The sequence below is a fragment of the Lynx canadensis genome, chromosome A3, assembly GCF_007474595.2.
Source record: "Lynx canadensis isolate LIC74 chromosome A3, mLynCan4.pri.v2, whole genome shotgun sequence".
NCBI lineage: Eukaryota > Metazoa > Chordata > Mammalia > Carnivora > Felidae > Lynx > Lynx canadensis.
In genome coordinates, this window is record NC_044305.1 from 79,630,997 (window position 1) to 79,654,347 (window position 23,351).

General features: G+C 45.1%; 1 protein-coding gene across 2 annotated transcripts in view; it reads left to right on the plus strand.

Annotated features, from left to right (window-relative positions):
- Positions 1 to 286: 286 nt before the first annotated feature.
- The window catches only part of B3GNT2 (UDP-GlcNAc:betaGal beta-1,3-N-acetylglucosaminyltransferase 2), a 28,828-nt gene continuing 5,763 nt past the window's right edge, over positions 287 to 23,351 (plus strand). The window contains exons 1-2 of one of the 2 annotated variants that reach the window (XM_030310676.1): positions 287 to 447; positions 12,073 to 12,211. The gene's annotated coding sequence lies outside the window, so the exon portion shown is untranslated. The remainder of the gene's footprint in view (positions 448 to 12,072; positions 12,212 to 23,351) is intronic. The other variant, XM_030310675.1, reaches the window with a different exon arrangement.

Genomic DNA, 23,351 nt, shown 5'->3' on the forward strand with positions numbered 1-23,351 from the left:
CAGATGGTCCCCGGAAGTGAGGAGAAGCACGAGAATGGGCGAATCTCGGGCGCCAACTCGCAGACAGATTGGCGCACGGCCTTCCCCAAACTTGGGGCGCGGGGCGGCGGGCCGGGCTGGGCGGTGACGTGAGGGGCGGTGCCGGGCCTGATTGGCGCGTGGGGCGGGGCGAAGGCGGGGCCGGACGGGGCGCCCAGAGGCGGTGGCAGCGCCTGGAGCCGGAGCCGGGAGTGAGAGGCGCGGTGGCAGTGGCGGCAACAAGTGCTGGAGACGAGCCGTGCCGTTGACTTCCCCGCCGCCGACACCACTGGGCCGCCCGTCGCGGTGCAACGCATGGAGCGTGAGCGGCGGCGGTCGCCGGGCTGAGCCGCGCCGAGCGGCCGGGACGTGGATGTGGCCGGGATCTCCCGCCCCCGCCCCGCTGAGCAGGAGCTGCTCCCGGACAAGGTACGGCCGGGCGGGTGTGCCCCCCCACCCCCCGCCCTCCGCCCTTCCCTTCCCCCACCACCTCCCCAAGCCCTCTCCGCTTCCTTTCCATCTCTGCTCCCGGCTCCCCACTGCTCCGCACTGACCCGTCTTCCTCCCAATCCAGATCCTCGCCGGTTCCGGCTTCGTGCCGGCGCCCCAGAGGAGGAAACCATTCCTGGGTGGCTCCCGCCGCATTTAGGCGTCCCCTGTTTCCTCCACCTTTCTTACCCTAGAGGAGGAGGATAACAAAACCAGCAGCAGCGTGTCTTTTGAGTCTCTTGCCCTATTCCACCCCCACCCCCACGGGGCCGGGGGACATTCCCCCCTCCTCGCTGCACCCCAACTTCCGGGGGAGCCCGCGCTGGGTGATGCAGGCATTGCGAAGCGGCATCTGGGGCCCGCGTCCTCACCTGGCTTCCACGGGCGGTTTGGATAGGGGGCTGTGCGTGATTTCGCTCTCGCAACCCTCACCCCACCCTCTCATTGCGCTGGTCTCGGGTGCCGCATGGGGAGATCAGGTGTTTTGTGAGCCAAATAGCCGCCAGCAGCCGCTCCCCGCCCCCATCTGCCTGCCGCTGCCACCTCCGGGTCCCCAAAGGCTGGTTTCTGTGAAACTTAGGGAGAACCTTTCGCTTTGACCTCTAAAAAAATGTTTCACGCCGCCCGCGTTGAATGATTAACCAGGCTACTTGCCTGAGACCTGGGGAGGGGGATGGGTGGGTGCTGCCGGGAGCGTGTAAGGCAGGCCCTTGCGAAACCCCTCGTTGGAAGGGTGGGAGTGGGGGCGCGGGGTGGGACCCCGCTGAGGCCGCGGGCGGGGGTCCTGGAGGCTGTCCCGGGACGGCAGGCGGACTCTTCTGGAGGCAATAAAACCAAGTCACCTTAATTTCCAGAGTACGGTATTTTGCACTTAGGGCAGGGGAGCCCCAGAACCCATTATCTCCCCACACGTGTCACGGCGTGGAAGCCTACCTCTGAAAATAATACATTTTAAATCAGGGCGAGGAGGCTCCGTCTCCTCCTTAAAACGTAGAGATGGTATGTTTGTCTTTGCTTCTCTACCCTCATGGCCTCGTGAACCTTCCCAACTTCGTAGAAAGATAGTTTAGGACAATTATACCATATTCTCCTGCCCCTCCCTGTTGGAGCCTTGATGTAGATTTCAGATTGCTAAACCAGTTGGTGAATATGGGTGTCTACTTGTTATAACAAATTCTTCCGGTGTATTTTGCCTCGGGAGGTGGCCAACGGAGTCAGGATTGGGACTGGGAAGTAGGGGAGACCCGAGCCTAGCCCAGTCGAAGGGGTCTGGAGCCCAGCTGTCTGCTCGTCGCACCCATGCGGATCTGACAGCTGACCCCGGTGGGAGGACAGACAGGGTTGGGCGGTCACTTCTTCCCACTGCTCTAGTTCTCACTTCTCTTTCGTTTGAATAGAGGTTATTAAGCCTGGTGGAATTTGGGAGAGTGTTAGAGTCCCTGTGCTCTTAAATCAGATTAGATTTTAAGACGAGGGAAGTGCAGAACCCTATAGAACTCTCTACAAGTAAAGCTTTCTGCTCTGCGCAGCCTTTACCAATGCCTTTATCTTTGGATCTAATGTTTGAAATTACAATGTTGAAACTTTTCAGTTTGAAATGCTCTTTTCCCTTATGGCCGTATCCCAATAGCAGGGGCTCACTGCTCTTCATTTAGTTTTTGTGCAGAGGACATGTGTATGATGCAAGACCTAATTCTCCAGAACAGTTCAAGTTCCCACCCTCTCTGTTCACTGGTCTCGATTCTGCGACATACTGTTCAGTGACCTAGGGCAGGTTTGATCATCCCAGCCTTATTTTCCATAACTGGTTTTGGGGATGGTAACACCTGCTCCACCAGATTGTTTTTTAGGACAGATAGGATAATGTTTACCGAAGTCCTGGCTCTGCATTATGGGAGTTGAGCACTTAATAAGTGGTGGTCATTGTGTAATCAATATAGAAGTTCCTCTAGGCATCAACTTCCCCTTTACCAGACACAGTAACTGGGAACCATTCAGATTTGTCTGACTGAAATCAGCCAAATTTGGCAGATGGAGATAAAGCTTTTAAAGTCCAGGGAATGAAGTAATCTTTTGATGAAAATAAACATATGCTTGTAAAAGTTATGATTTTTGGGGGGTTGCTGATGGATAGCTGAGTAATGGTTTGTAGTTTTGAAGAGTTCCTTGTTTAAAAAAAACACAATTTAGATTTTTCTGATTCTAAGATACTACAGTTTTGCTAAAGTAGGAAAATGGAACTGATAATTCATGGTTGATTTTTCACTATACAATGTGTCCAAATGTGTGCCTTTTTTTAGAGGTGCATTGGGAAAAAAGGACTTATATTAGGAAATGAATAAGAATGTAAAAAAAATGGATCATTCTGCTTTACATGATGCATTGTTGGTATAAAGCCAAGATGTTGTGGATAGAAACGTGTGGGGCTTTTTCAGCTGATGCTGGAATAAGAGAAAAGATGAATCCATTGTTTCTTAGAGAAACTTTGAAAAGTTTTAATGTTTTCTGGTAATGTTTTTGTGTTTGTTTGTTTTGTTTTGTTTCTTTTTAAACAATAACTTAAGGATCCTGACCAGTGCTGTGAATGTGCTGAAGCATACTCTGTTCTTAACATACTGGGTCAGGGCTTTTAATTCTTTCTAACTTGCTTAATAGCTACAATATTAACTTTACTTAGTTTTTTTGACCGTTTGTTGAACAGTTTGTTAAAGAGTTTAAAAATTAATAAATGCCAATGTATACTTTTATAAACATTAAGATTCTTGCATCTGGGATAATATTCGGTTATATAATCTATTGCAACATGTCCACTCATGGTGTATAAGTTACCAGTCGTCAAAAATTCTCCTAAAGGCCTTTTGGTCTTATATGCAAATGATCAGGGAGAAGTAAAATCATTTCAGTCAATTGCCTGGCAATTTTAGTGTATACAGAACGTTAAAATATGAATTAAATTGGGCTGTGGCAATTTGAAAGTTAGGTTTCCTGGCTGACACAATCGAAAGTACCCAGTAAGACCACAGCACATATACCCAACAGGTGTGTAAGATACAGCTGTCTCCTGCCCCCACCCCACTCCCCGCTCAGGTGGGATAACTGTCACTAGGTGCTTGCCAAAGATATCTCCAAATTGTAGGATGAATAAATTCCTCTCTCTGGAGAGGCAATTACTGTTTGAATAAGATGTATCTGTGTGTGGTATAAGACTTTGAGAGAATTGATGTAATGATTTCATCATCACCTGGCGGTGATGAGGCTTTGCTAGTCTGAACAGAACTTCAGTGGGAAGAACTCGTACTTACTTAATGGAGAATTTGTTATTAGGGCATATGTGGTACAGTAACTTTACTGCTGGAAAAAGTTAATTGTATGGACCAGTTTTCTGTGTGTTAGAACACTAAGCTGAGATTTTGCACTTATTATGTGTGGCCCCTATTGTGAGCTTTATGTTCTTTGCCCATCAGCTTTGGCCTGCCTGCCTTAATTTTTGTAACAGAATTCAAATTTCTTTTGAGAGTTAGCATTATTGATAAAGTTATAACATGTCTTGAAATATTTTGTGTAATTTTAGCTTTAGGTATTTCCATAGATAACTTGGTTACAAATTTTCTGTGCATCTGCGAACATTGTATTCTGATGTGGCTACAGAGGGGAAATTCCTAGTAGCCAGGAAATTGATACTTTCTACTTTTCATTCTGTGGCATTTAAAAGCAGGTTTATTGTTCCAGTGTCTTCACTCTGATGTGATTAGGATGTACATTGCTCACCAGAATATTTAAAAAAAAAAAAAAAAAAAAAGATTATCTGAGGAAATCAATTCTAGAGTGTGGCCGGGTCTGTCAGTGGCTCTTTGGTGGTTTAGTGGTTAAGAGTATGAACTGAGAGTCAGATGAGGATTTTTAAAAATTGTTTTAACTTGAGAGATAGCATACAGTAAAGTGTAAAGTGCCCTAATACTATGTACAGTTCCTGAATGTGTGTCCACCACCTCGCTCAAGAAGTAAACATTTTCAGTGCCCCAGAAGGTGCCTGTGCCCCTTTCTAGTCTGTATCCACCCGCTAGAGGGAACCGTTATTCTAACTTTCATATCATCTTAGATGTGACTCCTTTCATAGAGATTGATTTTGCCTGTTCTTGAACTTAATATAAGTGGAATTACAGAGTCATACAGTGTCGAGTCTTTTGTGAAACAGACCTGGTTTTGAGTTGCATTTCTGCCACTGTGTGACTGTGATTCCTGTAACTAAGTTACTTAACCTCTCTGTGTGTTTCTTCATTTGTGAAAGGGGGAAGATAAAGCTCTCAGATTTACTAAGAAGATTCATGTGATCATACCCTTACAGTATCTAGCATTGTGTTTGACATACACTTTCCTTGTCGCCCTTTTATTTCTTTCAAGGGATGATAACTAAAGCAACTATATCTTTCTTGTTTTAATATGCCGTTTCATTATAAAAGTTATGTTGATCTTTTACTGGAAGTTAGAAGCCAAGTCTTTGTTGATTTAATATTTTGTTGATGTAGCTTTCAGCTTAAATAAGACGTATTATGTCTTAGTAATTGATCTCCTATTATTTTTAATTGACATTTCCTCTGTAAGTCATGAAATGACAGTCATTGAAATGTAGAGCTGATCAGTCACTTGCGATCACCTGCGTGGAATGAGCTGTGGTGCAAGGAAGACAGTTTACACTTGATTATGAAGTCTATGGAAGAGTTTAGATAAGAGGCAATAGTAAGTGGCCGGGATATCCAGAACAATGTTTACTGCTTTATATTTTGTGAAATAATTGTTTCAGAAGTGAAAGCACAGGACCAGTTGTTATGCTCAGATGATCGCGTGCTCAAACCATTCAAAACATTTTCAGCTTCTATAATCTTCCTGGCAAGTGGCATTATATATTCAGTGGTCTCCTGTTCTCAGTGTTTTGGTGGGCTTTTTGGATACTTTCTATTTTTGGAGACATACTTTAAATGTAACTTGGGTGGTACTCTGGCATTCTTTCTAAAAGACTTTTTCCTTATGATGTTTATTTAGGGAGAAAAATCAAGGTCAGGTAAAGGCAAATAAAATTAATGCCACCATCTCTTAACACTGTAACGACTGTTAACTTGGTTTGGATCCTTCTAGGTTCTTTTCTTGTATCTGTACACTTCTGGACGGGGCTTATGAAAAACACATTGCTGATACTTTAGGCAAATTTAAAACAGATTGTGTGGCCTGCCTAGACCTGACTGAGAGGGCAGGAGGCTTTGAAGGCTTGAGTTCAAATCCATACCCAGCCTGGCCCCTACTTGTGGCCGTACCATTGTCAGGAGTGCTAGGCATGCAGTCCCCCAACACTCCCATCAGGTCCCCTGTCCTCCACATTATAGCAGCTGAGAGCGAAAATCTGTCCTTGGGACCCCCTCCCCCTAAGACCTCAAGATGATGTATAATCAGATGAGCATTTTATTCACTTGATCAGCATGCATTAACTGAGCACTTAGTGTATGCCTAGCACTGTCTTTGGCCCCATGTGTATTCCTAGATGGTCCAGGCACAGTTCTTGCCCTCAAGTTAGCCGTCTGTGGCACCTCTAACCTGGAACCCATGAAAGAATGCTCTTGTAGAGGTGCAAGCAATGTGCAGTTTTGGAGGTAGCCAAGAAAGGCTTCCTGAGGAAGTGGTATTTGAACTTAGCCTTCACCGATGAGTTAATAACTTTTCAGAGGGCAGAGAAAGGAGAGCAAAGGTATTTCAGGCCTGTGGTAGTGTGTCAGGGAAACAGCAGGTGATTTCATGGGTTTAGAGGTCCAGGTGTTTAGGAAAGGGTAATAGGACACGGTGCAAGCTCAGTGACCATGCAAAGAAGTGGCACTTGATAGCTAATGGAGGTCATGGGAGCCATGGAAAGTTCTTGTGGAGAGGATGTGGTGACATCTCAGGGTCAAGCTTGCATGTAGGAAGATGAGATGGATGCAAGGCAGGTGTGATTATGGGCCTGGGTCATTTTACAGCCTCCTGATGGGGAACCTTTTTTCCAGTTGCCCTACAACAGTGTATTCTCTGAAAGAAGGTGGAGGAATCTTTACAATTGAAATTACTTTATATGCTTCTTGACACAGTAGCTCCTACTGCCCCTCAGAATAAAGCCAAAGTTCTTCTGTTACCTACGAGGCTGTTGGTTCAGTTTACTGCAGTGACACTGGCCTCTGTGCTATCCTGCCTCTGGCATTTGCACTGGCTGTTCTCTCTTTCTGGAATTATCATGCCCCACTCCTGCTACCTTCTCGCTGAGAAGAGAGGTTTTGTCTGACTGTCCTTATCCTTATCTGTACTGTCCTTTATATTTGTGTAAGTTCCTATCAACCTTATGGTAATTGACCACATAACTTTATTCTTAGCTGTCTGTTCATTAATTAATTTTTTAAAAATGTTTTTATTTATTTTTGAGAGAGAGAGCATAAGCAGAGGAGGGGCAGAGATAGAGGGACAGAGAATCCGAAGTGGGCTCTGCACTGATGGCAGTGAGCCCGATGTGGGGCTTGAACTCATGACCTGCAAGATCATGACCTGAGCCAAAGTCGGACGCTCAACCAGCTGAGCCATTTGGGCACCCCATTATTTGTCTGTTTTAAATACTACTCAGTTAAAATACGTGCTTGCTACTTGTTGAATTCGGTCACTTCATCAGTCTTTCTGGGGGAAATCTGAGGGCCCAAACCAGGCCAGGGATAGTACAGGATTAAAGTGTGAATATGTGATATATTTGAAAGAGACTGAGAGATAAAACCAGTATAGGGAAGTGTGAAGGGGGTGAGCTACAGATATAGGTACATGGGGGAGCTTTTTAACATTTAGGACATTGGAGGCTCTAGTGGTGTCTCAGAGGGTCCAGGGGACAGGAGCGAGGGAAGACCCAGCAATATAGGCTTAAGCCCAGAACTGTGGAGAGCACCAGTTTTGGGGCATAGGGCCAGGAGCAAAGCTGCCAAGATGCAAGAGAACCAGGAAGAGAATCCAGGTTGGGTGGTCTTGAATTTGAGGTTGGGGGGAGGGGGAAGCAAGGGTGGTGGTCAGCAGTGTTAGGTGCTCTGGGAAGCCAGGAGAGGCTGAGGACTGAAGATTCTAGAGGATGAAGGGAATTGGAAAGGTCCGGGCATATAAAAGGGCATGACCAGGAGCAGAACCTTTTCAGAATATTGGCAGAGAAGGGAAGGAGAAGCTTGCACCTGGAGCCACTGGGAGGGAGAGTTTGAAGGTGAAGGAGAAAGTGGAGATCCACCATTGATACACGGGACCCCAGGGGAGCAGCAAGGGCTGTCACAGGGGATGGTAATCTTAGGAGGGCTGGGGAGTGACTTACTGTCAGGGGGAGAGTGGTCCTTGTGGAGAACTTGAAGTAGATTTTGGTCCCAGGGCTGACTTCAGGGGTAAACAAAAACCAAAAAACCACACACACACACACACACACACACACACACACACACACACACACCTTTGTAACCATGGCAACCCAACTTAGCTTCTGTTTCCTCCCCCACCCATGCAAAATAGGAAAAAACCTGCACAGCCAATCTTACATGTTGATTGTTAAAATCCAATGCCATCATGAATATGAAAGTGTTGACACTCCAGTAAGGTTATTTCTATGCACCATAAACTTGATAAGGCTTTTAATTTGTGCTTCAGAATTCTGTTGGTGTTTATTTTCTTTGAAATGCGCTTAACATCCAAGAGCTTCTCTGAACTACTGCTTTTGAGTCCTGATCAGAGAGTAACACAATAGTGGTTTTAAAACAAACAAACAAACAAAGAAACAAAACAACCTTCAAGTCTGGCTCTAGATTGTTGGGAGGCCTAGTGACGTTTTTAGAATCAAATATATTTGTTTTAGCACTGAAAGGGTCAAATTGGGTTTGTTACAAATACCATCTTTTCTAAATATTTAACATTTGGAACTAAAGAAATGTATTTTGCATTTATTATTTTATGGCTGAATTTGACGCTTATTTATAAGGAACTTATGTAGCATTTATTCTTTATAGTAAATGAGATGTAGCTATTTTATTTTTCTTCCCATCACCACATAAGGAATTTATTTTCTTCAAATGAACTTAAAATATCTCTCATGAATACTCCTATTTTTAACTGTTTCTCTTTTGAATTTTTTTCCTTAAGGTTCTGATGGAGCTTTTATAAAAAAAAAAAAAGCTCTTTATAATGGAGATTTTCAAACTAGTACAGATACAGAGAGTGATATAATGAAGCCTCAGGTGGCTGTCACTGGTTTCAGCATGACATTTCTTTTTTCGTCCCTGCCCCACGCATGAGTGGGAGGCTGTGTGGGCAGCACCCAGAGCGGGAGGGCAAGGCCTGTGACACCTCCAGCTCCTCAGTTGGACAAGTAGAAACCATGAGAGTGTTTCGACCCCCATGTCGAAACACGGGGCTCCCCCATGTTTTGCCCCATGCGGAGCGAGAAGTGGGCAGAGGGTGGAAGTGGATTGCTACGGTCCTGATATTTCCAAGTAGATGACAGCCTGTGACATGTGAAGGTGACATTCACAGATATACTTAAAATTAGATGATTTAAACCACTTGGTCAAAGAGGCCCAGTTTCTAAGCTGTTCTGTCCTGTGCTCTTATATTGAGCAAACATGTTCTCTTTTATTTTGGCAACATAAATTTTTCCTGGCAGGTGGCCAAAGAAAGAAGTGTTACCATTTCGTCTCTTTAAATATGTGGACCTGAGTTTTGGTTGAACATCCCCCCTTTTAATAGAACATTTGGATAAAAGGCCAAAATAATTTTTGATGATAGGTATTTTAAATCCGTATGACTTATTTTGATATCTGAAAAAGCAACTTAAAAACAATCCTCAGGCTCCTTTTAGTAACTTTCTTGAGATTTAACATTAGAGGAAAGGAGAAGAGGCAGGAAAGGGAAAGGAAGCTAGGGGAAGGGAACTGAGGGGGGGGGGCGTGTATTTTGCTTGTTTGGTACCCTGTTCTGAAGTTGCCACCCTAGGGTCACTTGTCACCAGAAAGGTTGTCTACTGGGATGAGGATGGTCCCTGACTCTGGAGAAGAGGTGGCATCCCAGGGGAGCCTGGTTTAATTGGACATTCCGTGTGTGTGTGAGGAGCAGCACCTGGCATTCACTCTGTGTGGTCGGTTTGCTTTCTCCTCACAGCTATAGCACATGTGTGGTGGGCGCCTTGGTCCTGCCTCCCTCAGGGTTGAGGAAAGTGGGGTCTTGGCTCCCCTGACCATTTGGGCTGGGAAACACTACTGGAGTTGAGGAGTGGGCTCTAGGTAACTAGTTCCTGGTACTCTTTTTCTTTTTTTTAATTTTTAAAAAATATACATCCAAGTTAGTTAGCATATAGTGTAACAACGATTTCAGGAATAGATTCCTTAATGCCCCTTACGCATTTAGCCCATCCCCCCTCCCACAACCCCTCCAGTAACCCTCTGTTTTCTATATTTAAGAGTCTCATGTTTTATCCCCCTCCCTGTTTTTATATTATTTTTGTTTCCCTTCCCTTATGTTCATCTGTTTTTCTCTTAAAGTCCTCATATGAGTGAAGTCATATGATATTTGTCTTTCTCTGACTGACTGATTTCGCTTAGCATAATACCCTCCAGTTCCAGCCACGTGGTTGCAAATGGCAAGATTTCATTCTTTTGATTGCCGAGTAATACTCCTTTGTGTGTGTGTGTGTGTGTGTGTGTGTGTGTGTGTGTGTATATATATATATATATATATATATATATACCATATATACCACATCTTCTTTATCCATTCATCCATCGATGGGCATTTGGGCTCTTTCCATACTTTGGCCATTGTTGATCTTGCTGCTATAAACATTGGGGTGCATGTGTCCCTTCGAGACAGCACACCTGTATCCCTTGGATAAATACCTAGTAGTGCAATTGCTGGGTTGTAGGGTAGTTCTCTTTTTAGTTTTTTGAGGAACCTCCATACTGTTTCCAGAGTAGCTGCATCAGCTTGCATTCCCACCTGGTACTCTTTTTGAGAGCCTCCAGTTTTGGGGGGGATCCCGAGTGCCAGGAGGTAAGATTAAATACAGTGTGCACTGGGGGAATAGAGGATGTCCTCATGGAGGAGGTGGTGGAATTTGAACCACGGCCTTCAAGGATGAGGGTAGGATTGAGAAACAGAAGAATGAACATTTCAGGCTGGGGGAAGCTAGCATGAGCAAAGGTGTGGGTAGGAAGGACAGGAGTTGTTCAGTTGTTGCACAAGGGTGCAGGTGCCCAGGAGTTCTCTGGGAGGGGACTTTGAGGGTGACATGCTTCGATCTAGGATGGTCTTTGTGAGAGTGCTTAATGTCGATGGAGATGCCTACCTCCCTCTACCCTGCCCATGCCAACCACACAGTGCCATGCTTGTCTTCAAGTTTAGCGGCAACTGGGATGAACTTATGGGCTGGGAACCCATCTGGATTCCCAGTTTCTGCCACTCTCCCACCGTTCACTCACCATCTTGGGAACCTCAGGCCAGTTTTTGGAAGCGATTGACTTATCTGTAAAGTGAGGATACCTCGGTGACCGTTTCACAGGACTGAGTATCCAGTTGGGCCCTTGGCATGCTTCCTGGTACATGGACAGTGAATGGGTAAGGGCTGGTATGCAGTTGTCAGTTTGTCGTTAAAAGGAGCGTCTGGTACTTCCAGCCCATTCCTTCCTTTCTTGTCTCCCCTCTCCCCTCCAAGATATTAGATCTGTTGATTTTTTCTATTTTAATACACCGTCATTTAAATCTCTGCCCATGCCAATTCTGTACAACTTTCTGTGGTTTTTATGCATGTTGTTAGAGTCCTGGAGGCACAGTAACTCATGCCCCTTGGTGTCACCTTCATTGTAATGAAGGGCAGATTTTCTTTACGAAAACGTGGCACTGGAAACCCTCATCGTAGCAGCCAAGAAATCGAGACTTCCCAAGGCAACTTTTCAGTTACTTAAAACAAACACAATGCATGTCATTGGTGTTAAATATTAAAGTTACAAAAGAAGTCTCATATGATATACACAGTCTCAGTTTGCAGCACGTTCAAATAACGTTTTCTTGTCTTGGGGAGGTTATCTATTTATTTTGGAAGGAAGACAGATGTAAACTTTTATGTTGCAGGAAATTGATGGACATGCTCTGAAATTCTGCATTTTGTGGGGACAAGAATTGCCAAATATAATTTAATAAAATCGGGAAGGGCAGTGGTTGATCTGAAAGTTTGTCGAGCTTGTTGGGAGTGACGTAGGTCAGTCTCTATGCCACATTGGATTTGGCTGTCCCGGTGCTTAACATTAAAGTGATTGTTTTAAAATAAAAAATTCCTACTTCTGTTTGTGGTCAGTTATCACAACCCATGGAATTAAGTGGTGGGCAATGATGTAATTTTGAAAGTTAATTTTAAAACTTTGAGGAGAGTCAACTTTTAATTTTGTTAAGTTAGTCTTTAAGTGAAAATTTCATGTATTTTACTATGTAAAATGCCAGTAATCTCTTCTCCAATACTTACATGAAAATATCCTTTCTTATTGATTTCATCAGCTTTTCGTTTTAAGTGTCTGTAGACACGAGGAGTCCACATAGCAGGCACCAAATTACCTCCTCCCCTCCCCATCTCTGTTCATCAAAATTGCCAAGCCATGGCCGATGGCCTACTTACTTCCAGAAGCATTTATATAAGGTCAGTTTGATAACTTCGTTTATATAATGGGATTCTGTTTCTAGTCCAATACTGTAATTTATGCCTGTGCATTTTTATTAATTTGTAATTGTCTTTCAACCCTTGGGCCTATGTTTGTTTATAGATTTATTTAATCATATTAGACTGTTTCCTGAGTTTTTTTTTTTTTTTTTTTTTTTTTTTAATTTTTTTTCAACGTTTATTTATTTTTGGGACAGAGAGAGACAGAGCATGAACGGGGGAGGGGCAGAGAGAGAGGGAGACACAGAATCGGAAACAGGCTCCAGGCTCCGAGCCATCAGCCCAGAGCCCGACGCGGGGCTCGAACTCACGGACCGCGAGATCGTGACCTGGCTGAAGTCGGACGCTTTAACCGACTGCGCCACCCAGGCGCCCCTTCCTGAGATGTTTTTAGGTGATGTACTGCTTCTGACGAGTGAGGGGTAAGGCATTGAGGAGGAAAGCACTGGACTTGGAAAAGGCTTAGGACCCTTAGGAAGAGGACTGACCTGGACTGACAGATAGCCGGGGGGCCAGGTAGGGTGCTCTGGGGGTGAGGGTGGGGGTGTTGGAGATGTAGGGCCTGTGTATGAAAATTATTCAACCATGACTTGTTTAGAGTGATGTTGATTCTTGATCATAAGGACCAAAAAAATAAAAAATTATAGTTAGTCCTTGTTTCTTTACTGCACCTCCCCTTTTATGTCCTTCTTTTCCTCAGATTCATTGACAAAATAGCAATATATTGTCTGAGTGGCAGACACGAGAGATACAGAAATTAACATGGCCCAGCCCTTGTCCTTGAGGCTCCCACATCCTGTGGGTGTGTCAGACTTGTTAGCAAGGAGGTGTGGGGAAGTCAGATAAATATGTGTGTTAGGGGTTCCAGCAGCAAAGGGGAAGTACCACAAACATACCCAACGGGAGGAGATCAGGGATGGTACCACTCCGGGCAGTGCTGAGGCAATTGGCCTTTTGGCCTTTTTGTTTTTTATGTTTAAGTCCTAGCACTGAAGCTGTAGACTATGAGAAAAAGACTTTGTCCCTGACAGTAATTCTCACTGCTGCACTCACTGCCCTGATTGTTCCTGTGGGGATGTCGGACAAGACGTCCTTCTGATGCCTTCATTTCCTCTTCTGTAAATGAGTTGATAGGAGTAGATGAGCTATAAGGCCCCGGAAAGGAAAGTTTTAACAGCTTCTTTCTGATAACGAAATTGGTATATGATCTCTGTGTGGAATGTGTGTGCTTGTGAAGGAGAAACCCAGTGAAAGGCTGAGTGGTACAGTTTTGTGGTCAACGTTTGCTCTTTGATCATCTCTTCTGGTGAGGGCTGGTGTCCTTTCCTCTCAGAGCTGGGGGAGTGGAGTTCTGGGCCAGATTAGTTCTGTGCACTAACCTGTAGCAGGATGGAGGGCTGTGCTGGGATCCCTCGCTTCAGGCGGTGGTGCTAGAGGGGAAGGGAAGAAAAAGGTCACATTTTCTCTGTGTAAACAGCTCTCACAAAAGAGTTTGCCTGGAGAGTATGTGATTAGACCAGTTTCAGCCCCTGCCAGTCTCTCATTCTATAGCGTGGGTAAATTCCTCACACACATCTGCAGGGACCTCACCCCTATCAAGGAAGGTGCTTACACTACCAGACCAGGACCTTTGGCACCTCAAACCAGTGAACAGTTCCCAACAGGCGATTTTGTCTACAATGCTGCTTTCTCATGCTGATTAAGATTTTCATTCCTAAGTTATTTTTTTTTAAGTCCAAGCTTATCTAGGGATTCTTGACATCTTGAGCATCAGTGTTGTGTGGTAGAAAGAATAAGAGCTTAGTTTTAGGGTCAGGCTCCAGGGTCCAAATGTTGGCTCCACTGGGATTAGCTCCATGACCTCAGACTAATTGCTTCACATTTTTGAGCTTGTAGAAGATTAAATGAGAGGAGAATCACTGACATAGGAAAAGGAGAAAGGGCATGAGGAGTAGGAAAACCAGGACGGAAGCATATTAAAGTGTAAATTAAAACAAGGAGATGTCCATTTTTTGTAAAGACTAAAAAGGACAGCGTCCACAACCAGTGGACCACATCAGTGTGGCTGGCTCCATGCTCTTAAGTGTGCAGTGAAGATAAACGAGTTCTGACCTTTCTTTTTGGTGGGGGAGATGGATGGGGAGGAGAGGAGAACAATTTGATTGGTTTCTAAATTATTTTAAACATTTGTGTTCTCTTGGGGCACCTGGGTGGCTCAGTCAGTTAAGGGTCCGGCTCTTGGTTTCAGCTCAGGTCATGATCTCATGGTTTGTGAGTTTGAGCCCCACATCCTGGGTTCTGTGCTAACAGTGCAGAGCCTGCTTGGGATTGATCCTTTGTCTCCCTCTCTCTCTGTCCCTCCTCTGCTCTAAATAAATAAATAAGCAAACTTAAAAAAAAAAATTACGTTCTCTCTGTAGTTTTTCCAAAGGAAATCCTAAGACAAAAAACTTGCATTTATGAGGTTGTTCATCAGGGTTTTTTTCGATTATGTGGAAAATCATGAACAACTCCTTGGTAGTGATTGATAAGCCAGAACAAATACCCATGTTCCCACAAAGCTGTATGAGAGATCCACCGATAGAAGACTGACTACTCAGATTGTGCTCTTTCCCCTGTGAACTCAACCTGCTTTACAGAAATTAATTTGCCGTGAATGCAAAAGTCAACTGTATTTGTCATCAATGTGCACATCCAATTTGAGTTCTTCATTTTTCCTTTTTTCATATTCCTGTGATTTTGCCAGTTTTCTTTTCTTCTTTTTTTGTAAATAGCGGGGCTGTGAAAGAAAACACATTCCTACAGTCTCTCCAGCAACAGCACTTGTTAAGTTAGGTGTAGGCATGAGTCATCCTCTTCCAGCAGAGAGGCCCTGGGCCCACCAGCACCTACTTCCTCTTCCCAGTGTGGCCTCAGAGCCCACAAACTGGCCCCACTCAGTTCCTGCCTTGGCCTCTGCTATCAGCTAATGGACTGTCATGTATTTGTTGCCTATCTACCAGTTCACTGTACAGGGCCCATGTTTTATAACAACCCTTTGCTCCCAACTTCAGACTCCAATAAAAGTACTGTAGTTGGAGATGAATTTGGGTTGGTGATCTAGGGATCTAGAACTTGTGCCAGTTTTTGTTTGTTGCCTGATATGTGAAAATGGATCAGGGCCTTTAAATATTTTTCCTTTGCCTTGTATAAATTGAGGCTCTGAAGAGGGCGTTGCAGAAGAGTAGGATTCTCCTTCCTGGATCCCAGTGTCTAGAACCAGACTTCCCTACAGAACCTGCTGGTTTTCTTGCACTCCTAGGTACCTACAGGGCATGGCTTTTTCCAGCTCTGGCAACAGTGGTAGGAAGGGGAGCCTGGGCCCACCCCAGGCCACTGCTTCCCTGGCCCCTCTCATTAGCCCCATGTATATTCATACTGGAGCCCATGGTCATGGTCATCTAGTGAACTGGCCACCCGGTCTTTGTCCCAGGCTGCAGCCAGGAGCTGCTCCTGTCTAAGCCGTTCATTGACATGCTAACCTGCCACGGAAGGGGGTCTCCCTACTTCCTTGTTCCAGCAACATCCTGGACTCCCTGTGTGTGGTGACCCCCTCTCCACCCTCGTTCTCTCTGAATGCCCACCAGCAGTCTCAAAGGTTTGTTTTCTCTCATCCTCCTGATGGGGACACCACGTGTTCCAGGCTTTGTGCCTGCACCCCAGAGGGTTGTTCCTGCTCTCCTGGTGACTAAACCATCTCTGGCCCGGGAACCTGGGAACTTTTCCGCCATCCATACCTTCTCAAATAAGCTCTGAAGCTGTCTTCCACGTTTGTCCTTTTCCTGGTACTTTTCATTTGCCAGAGACTACTCTGTGGAGTTCTGTTCCGTCCTGTAGTTACTCACTTACTATATTCTTAAACTTGTGCTTAAATTATTGTGTGGTCTCTGCCTCCTGGTTGGACCCAGACTGAAACATATCCCGTGTAACCCAACGAAGCAGAAGGATGAGTCAGAGAAGTCTCGGTGGCCCATTGAGAGCGTGCCAGATAACACTGTTTGTGCGAGGATCCTGCAGCTGCCAGTGGAAGTACTTACCAAGCCATAGCCACGTCCAGCTCTTAACAAGGGCTTTCAAGACACGTGAAGCTCCGCAGGAAGTGACTACCTGCACTTCAGTGTTTCTTTTCTAAAATGATTTCCTGCCTTAGGGAAGTGGGTGCCCTCAAATTGTAAGTCTGTACTAAGGGCCTGCCTTCCTTTAGGGTTCACCCTGTGCCTCACCATCACGGCCTGGATGGTGGTAACAGTTCTTCCCCCACTTGCCCGCTCCCCACCAGGAAGGGGGTGTGGAGGCTCCTCTGTTTTGGGATAGGACAGAGGAAGGGTCTGCTGCAGGAGGAGGGATGGAGCCCTCACCTGGAAGCACTACTGAGTCCTGTGCATGTGCATTCCCATGCACAGGATGTGCCCGAAGCACACCCACAAGTATGTTGCCTTTGGTGGGTCTGGGGCTGACTGTGGGAGATGGGGGGCTGGGCTATAGTGTCCACCCCTGTTTACTTCTTCAGATCTTATCCTGAGCTCTCAGGTTTAATATGGGCTCACTACTTCTGAAATTCATCTCTCTCAATTCTAGAAAGATCCTTTAAATTTTTTTCTGTTGTACTTCAGTGTTTTAAAAAGAGAGACAGATTTATATAAATACGTGTGTGTCATTTACCAGCGTGCTCATACATGATTTCCCAGTGTCCTCTCTTTGGAGGAGAGGTATATGTGTTTAATGCAGTTTCTACTCAGTGAACTTGGCCAGATGACCAAAATATCTGTCCATTCAGCAAATGCGGAATGACTTTCAGGTGCCACGTGCTGGGGTAATGGTGGCAGAGTGTGAAGACTTTGATCATGCAATATGCCCAGGTGTAGGCCAACATGATCAGGAGAGGATGCCCTAACTCTTGGGAGGTGGGTGCTTCAGCCAGGAGGTGACACTTGAGCTAATTTGGAAGGAGTAGAAGCTCTCCAGCAAGGCCTAGCAAAAGGAAGGCACTCTGCAGATGGCAGAGAGAAGCTGAGATTTTCTGGAAGAGAAGTGTGTTTGCTGTGTTTGGATGTTAAAGTGTGGATGGTGTTGGGGTGGGGGCTGTTGGCTGGAGATGGTTTGAAGGGAAGCACAAATAGTTATGAAGTACCCTGGCTGGGACCAGAAGGGTGTGTGAGTTGGAAAACCGGAGGACTGAGGCTGGTGTTTAGGTTGGGACATAACACTGGGTAAGTCATCTTGTAGAAAAGGGGGAGAAGCCCTGAAGCCCTGAGCTCCAGCTCTGGGAATGGAGAAGAGAGGAGTTTTTTATTTTATTTTATTGAGGTTTATTTATTTTATTTTATTGAAGTTTATTTATTTTGAGAGAGACAGGGAGAGAGAGAGACAGAGAGAGACAGAGAGAGACAGAGAATGAATATCCCAAGGAGGCTCCGCACTGTCAGCGTGGAGCCTAATACAGGGCTCGAGCCCATGAACCGGAGCCGAAATCAAGAGGCGGATGCGTTACCAACTGAGCCACACAAGTGCCCCAAGGAATTTTATTTTTTATTTATTTTTTATTTTTTTTATATATATATATATATATGAAATTTATCGACAAATTGGTTTCCATACAACACCCAGTGCTCATCCCAAAAGGTGCCCTCCTCAATACCCATCACCCACCCTCCCCTCCCTCCCACCCCCCATCAACCCTCAGTTTGTTCTCAGTTTTTAACAGTCTCTTATGCTTTGGCTCTCTCCCACTCTAACCTCTTTTTTTTTTTTTTTCCCTTCCCTTCCCCCATGGGTTTCTGTTAAGTTTCTCAGGATCCACATAAGAGTGAAAACATATGGTATCTGTCTTTCTCTGTATGGCTTATTTCACTTAGCATCACACTCTCCAGTTCCATCCACGTTGCTACAAAAGGCCGTATTTCATTTTTTCTCATTGCCACGTAGTATTCCATTGTGTATATATACCACAATTTCTTTATCCATTCATCAGTTGATGGACATTTAGGCTCTTTCCATAATTCGGCTATTGTTGAAAGTGCTGCTGTAAACATTGGGGTACAAGTGCCCCTATGCATCAGCACTCCTGTATCCCTTGGGTAAATTCCTAGCAGTGCTACTGCTGGGTCCTAGGGTAGGTCTATTTTTAATTTTCTGAGGAACCTCCACACTGCTTTCCAGAGCGGCTGCGCCAATTTGCATTCCCACCAACAGTGCAAGAGGGTTCCCGTGTCTCCACATCCTCGCCAGCATCTATAGTCTCCTAGGAATTTTAGAAGACAACACAGTTAAGGTTACCCTTTGAGGGAGCAGCAGCCTGTTGGTGGTGGTCTGACCACACCAGGGGAAGAACATAAGCAGGGAATGTGTGTTTGTACAGGGGGCTGAAGACTGGGTACTTGAGGAAGAGGGCATATTTGGGAGCATGGTGAGAAATAAGGTGGCAGGCTATCACAGGGGCTGGTGGCAGAGCCTGAGCAGAGTAGAGGAGAGGTGATGGCGGAGGTACAAGTCACATTATGGAGGTGGGTCCACAGGACTGTGCTCCTTGGTTGGATGTGCAGAGCAGGAAGGGGCAGCAGTTTGAGGTAATACACCCAGGTGCCTGTGAAGTTGATCCATTTTAAATAGGGGGCCTGAGAAGAGGGACCCCACAAAGCTTGTTAGAAGCTAATATCTGCAGTTAACTGAGTCAACTTGCGATCCTCAGTCAACCTGTGATCCTCCTTTTGGAGGTGATGTTTAAGGCGGTGCATAGACAAGTTCCTAGAGAGAGCAGATTTATGAAAGGGGCAATGAAATGTGCTTAGTGTTGGAGGAATCAGAATCCTTGAAGGAGAACTATGGAATGCCCATTGAGTGATAGACAACTGGTGTGGTAGGTAATTTCATCCCCATTTTACAAATGAGGAAACAGAGAGGTCAAGTAACTGCCCAAGGTCACACAGCTAGTAGGTAGCATAATCAGAATTTAACTCTGGGCTGTTTGACTGCAGATGCCAGGCTGACCTTCAAAAGTGAAAATGGATCTGGGACATTCCTGCCCTCAAACGTCTACCAGCCTTGTTTTATAACTACATAATCTTTTACATTGAACGTCTAAAACTGTTGTCAGTTTTACAAAAAGCAGGGTCAAGATGGCCTCTGGGAGGGTTAATTCCCTGCCATCATTTGCGCATTTTCTTCTTCCTCCTTTTCTGAAAGTTCTGTACATGTTTATTTGAAGAATGAACTTAGTGATTAATTTTATCTTAAATGACAAATGCCACTTGAGGAAGTCAGCCATACCAGGCTTTGGGGAACTGTAATCACTTGGGGACCAGAACATGTCCTGCCAGACACTTTCGTGTATAATGTTGCCTGTGGGGATGTGTAGGTGAGCACATTCATCATATGTTCTTTTCCCTTTTCATTTCAAACATGAAGTACTAATATTAATGACTGTGAACAAATTTCCTTGAATTTAGCCAGTAGTTTGTTCTATGACTTAGAGATTAGAAAGCAAAGTCAAAGACACATGTTCTCTCTCTGTGCCAGCCTCTAGATTATGGGGGAAGTCCTGGGCTTCCCTGCCCCAGCCCTGGCAAGAACCCAGGTCAGGCTTCTTGTTCCTATTAAGGAATGGGTTCTAGGTCTGGCCCAGCTCTTCTGAGCAGCTTCACTCAAACCCTTATCACCCCACTGTCTGCATGAGTGCTAGAAGCTGTTCTCTCCCCCAGAACCACTTAGCTGCAAACTGTCCCTGTCTCTGTTTATCAGAGCAGAGCCTGGAAGGGGCTGGCAAGGACTAGGCAACAGATGGGAGCAGCCTGGGAGGTAAGGATTTAGGAAAGCCATTCTCGCCAGGGTTTTGGAGGGTGGGGGAGAGCAGCAGCCCGCCAGAACCATGTGCACGTTCTCCAGAGAGTGCACGTGTTTCCCCTGCCCTCATGATATGGCAGTGGGCTTGGGCTCTTTCCCCCGTGAAGGGGTGTGTGTCTGGTTTGTGCAGGAGAGTGAGCAGGAAGCAGGGCCCCCCTGGACACGAAGGCTGCTAGTTCATACTGTGGTTGAATCAAGAGCTTGAAATTCCAGCCTCCTTGCCTCAGCCTGACTGGACGGGGATGGCTGCTCATTTTATTTAATGGTTACACAAGAAGGTTTCCTTTATCTTTGACCTTGGGAATACTGGGGTGAGAATGTAGGGCAGTCTCAAGCACAGGTTTTGGGTCAGGCCTGGATATGATTGCTTGCTCTAGCCCTGATTAGCTATTGGTAGCCATCTCCCTAACTTGCTTGAGCTCCTTGGTTCCGTGTGTGTGTGTGTGTGTGTGTGTGTGTGTGTGTGTGTGCGTGCGCGTGAGGGGGTGGGGTTGGAGAGAGAGAAAAGAGAAAGAAAGAGAGAGAGACTGACTCTCCTTGAGTTGGAGTTCTGTGAGAATGAGTCCTCTTGGCCACAATAAAATGTTTTCTGGCCAGCACTTTGTTTCAGTGTTTCTAGGGCTTTCAGAACTGGAGGCAACCTTTTAGGATGATCCACTTCAGTGGTTCCCACTCGAGTGTCCATGAATGAAATACTGGGATTGCTTGGACTGCATACCGGGAAACAAAATGAGGTATGTGAGGTATTTTGTCCAGGACTTAGTTTATAGAGGAATCAAGGTTACTTATTTACCACCCTGCCTCCAGTATCTGACTTTGACGGATGGTAGTTTTGTAGGTTAAAGTGTATAAATGAAAAGCTTTAAAATATTTAATAACTCTTAAGGAGATTAACCACTGAAAGTAAGACTAGTGTCCATTAGTCATAACCCTGTGTGGCAGCATTCATTTGCATCATGGTTTAACCTTCAGACTCTGGAGCTGAGCTGTTTGGGTTTGAACTAGTGTGACCTTGGGCAAGTTCAATCACCTCTCAGAGAGTATCTGCCTCATAGGATTGCTGGCGCCTGGCGGGTACCTAACTAAGTATTCAAAGAAAGCATATGTGCTCATAGAAAGCATCCTTCCTAATAGGTGACTTCAGATAAAGAGCACAGGAGATGTCCAGGTGGGCTAGGGGTGGATGTTGTGGCAGAGCCTCTGCGGAACACTGTGGGGTCCAGTGCAACGATATAGAGACTGTGGGACTGAGGCCGTGACACAGGATAGCGACGTGGGCTTCATAAATGGGAACCCAGTCTCAGGAATTTTGTGTGATATGCTTCCCACCCCCATCCCAGGCAGTCTGGACGTTGTGGTAAGAGGCTATTCAAGGAGGGACATGGTGTGGCAGTGTTAAAGAATGTTAAAATAACCTATAATCTTACCGCCCCGATGAAACCAGTTTTGTTTTCGTGTCGTATTTTATCTGGATTTTCACATAGTTTAAGCAGGGCCTCTGTGCTATTTTGTAACCCGTTTTCAGCTAACAAATACATTTTTCCTGTTTCTAACTTGCTTTCTAAATATTTTAATTGCAAAATAAAGAAGAAAGTTGTTTTCCGTTACACAGAACCAACTGAAGCGTTTTAGAAATTTCAAAACTGTTCAGTCCTTATTGGGGAGCACCAGGTGAAAGGCTAAGGCTGTTAGCATTTGGGATTTCTTCCTATTTCTGTTGCTCATAAGAAAAATTCTGTGTTTCACAGTCAGAGTTGTATAACATCTTGCCCAGCTTTGGGGTAAGTTTTCTTACTCAAATTCTTTTTAAGCAATGTAACTTCCTGCTCAGAAAAGGACACGTATTGGTTTTATGTCTGTAATGGGAATATTTAGTCAGATATTCAGAGAGCTTTTTCCCACAGATATTTTTATGGGGGTCACTGTTTTGTCCTCCTTTCCATGAACTTTGGTTTGTAGTAAGAGTCTACCAAAAGCAGAGTTCTCATGAGAGGGACTGTGCCCAGGTCACAAATGAAAGATGACTTTTAAACTTCATGGAAAACTATAGTTGAGAATCTTGGTTTTCCCATCTTTTTTTCTCAGGTTGGAAGAAAACGTCCTTTAGCAAGTAGTGGGTAAGCATTAGCCTGAGCTGCATGTTTGGGAATTTGGACAAGTAAGGCTGGCCCATTCTCAGAAGGGGGGCTGGGAGCTTCTAGGCACTCGCATTTCCTTTTCTTTGGAGAGTCTTAGTAATGATCAAATGTACCTTGGTACATTTGAGCTAACAGAGTTTTCCTGTGCTTTGGGTTTTTTTCAGTCTTGAGCCAGCCCTCGTAACCTTGCTGTTGACCAGGGTCAGATTACAAGAATGTGGCTGTGCCTTGTAGAAAAAGGAGGAGATCCAAAGAGCCCTGGATTGGAAACCGAAAAACTGTATCCTCTCACCCTTGTCACTTAACTCTTATATAATATTTGGGCAGCTCAGTTAACCCTCTCTGAGCCTCCATTTTTCTCACTGTTAAGGCACTGTCCTTTCAGCTTCCCTTAGGGGTGCAAATGGGAAATGGGCAGGAAAATGCCCTTCAGCCTGGAATCCTTGAGCAGATGTAAATAAAGTGAGGATGGTGTCCCTTTGAGAGCCGTAAAGCTCTGTCTTGCCTGAGGTGGTGGGAAGTCCTGTCTGGGTCTTGATCATGGAAATAAAAGCCTGAATTGCAGTGGATGAAGTTGGGTGGCAAGCCTGATGTATTCCTCCAAATATTCCCGAAAGAAGGATGGGTGCTTTTCGTGATAGAAACTTCAGAGCATCACTTCAGACAGTTATGGCTGGACTCCACATAGCCATAACCCTGCCCCATAACCTGGATGTACAACCAGCTCATGCAGCTCATTTATCTGGGATCCTCTCCCATCTTATTCACTCTGAATCTTTCCCTAGGAAAATTAACTTAGAGGTTCACAACCTGCTATGTAAAGTATTGTGCTTTCCTTTTTTCTTCTTTAAACTGACTTCTTTCACTCTGGAAATTTCAGAAGTAGTCTACTGATATCCATATTCCTTTTCTGAGTTGAAAATGCCTGAGTTGAAAATGTAGTTCTGAGTTCTGAGTTGAAAAGTAGTTAGCTGCCCCATAGTGCGTGCTGTTTTTTTCTTGAGTACCTTCGAAATCTTTGTCCTCATTGTAGTCTTTCTCCATTCACCCTCATACTTTTCCTTATTGCCCTTCCTTCAAGCTGTTTACATGAAGTGCCCAAG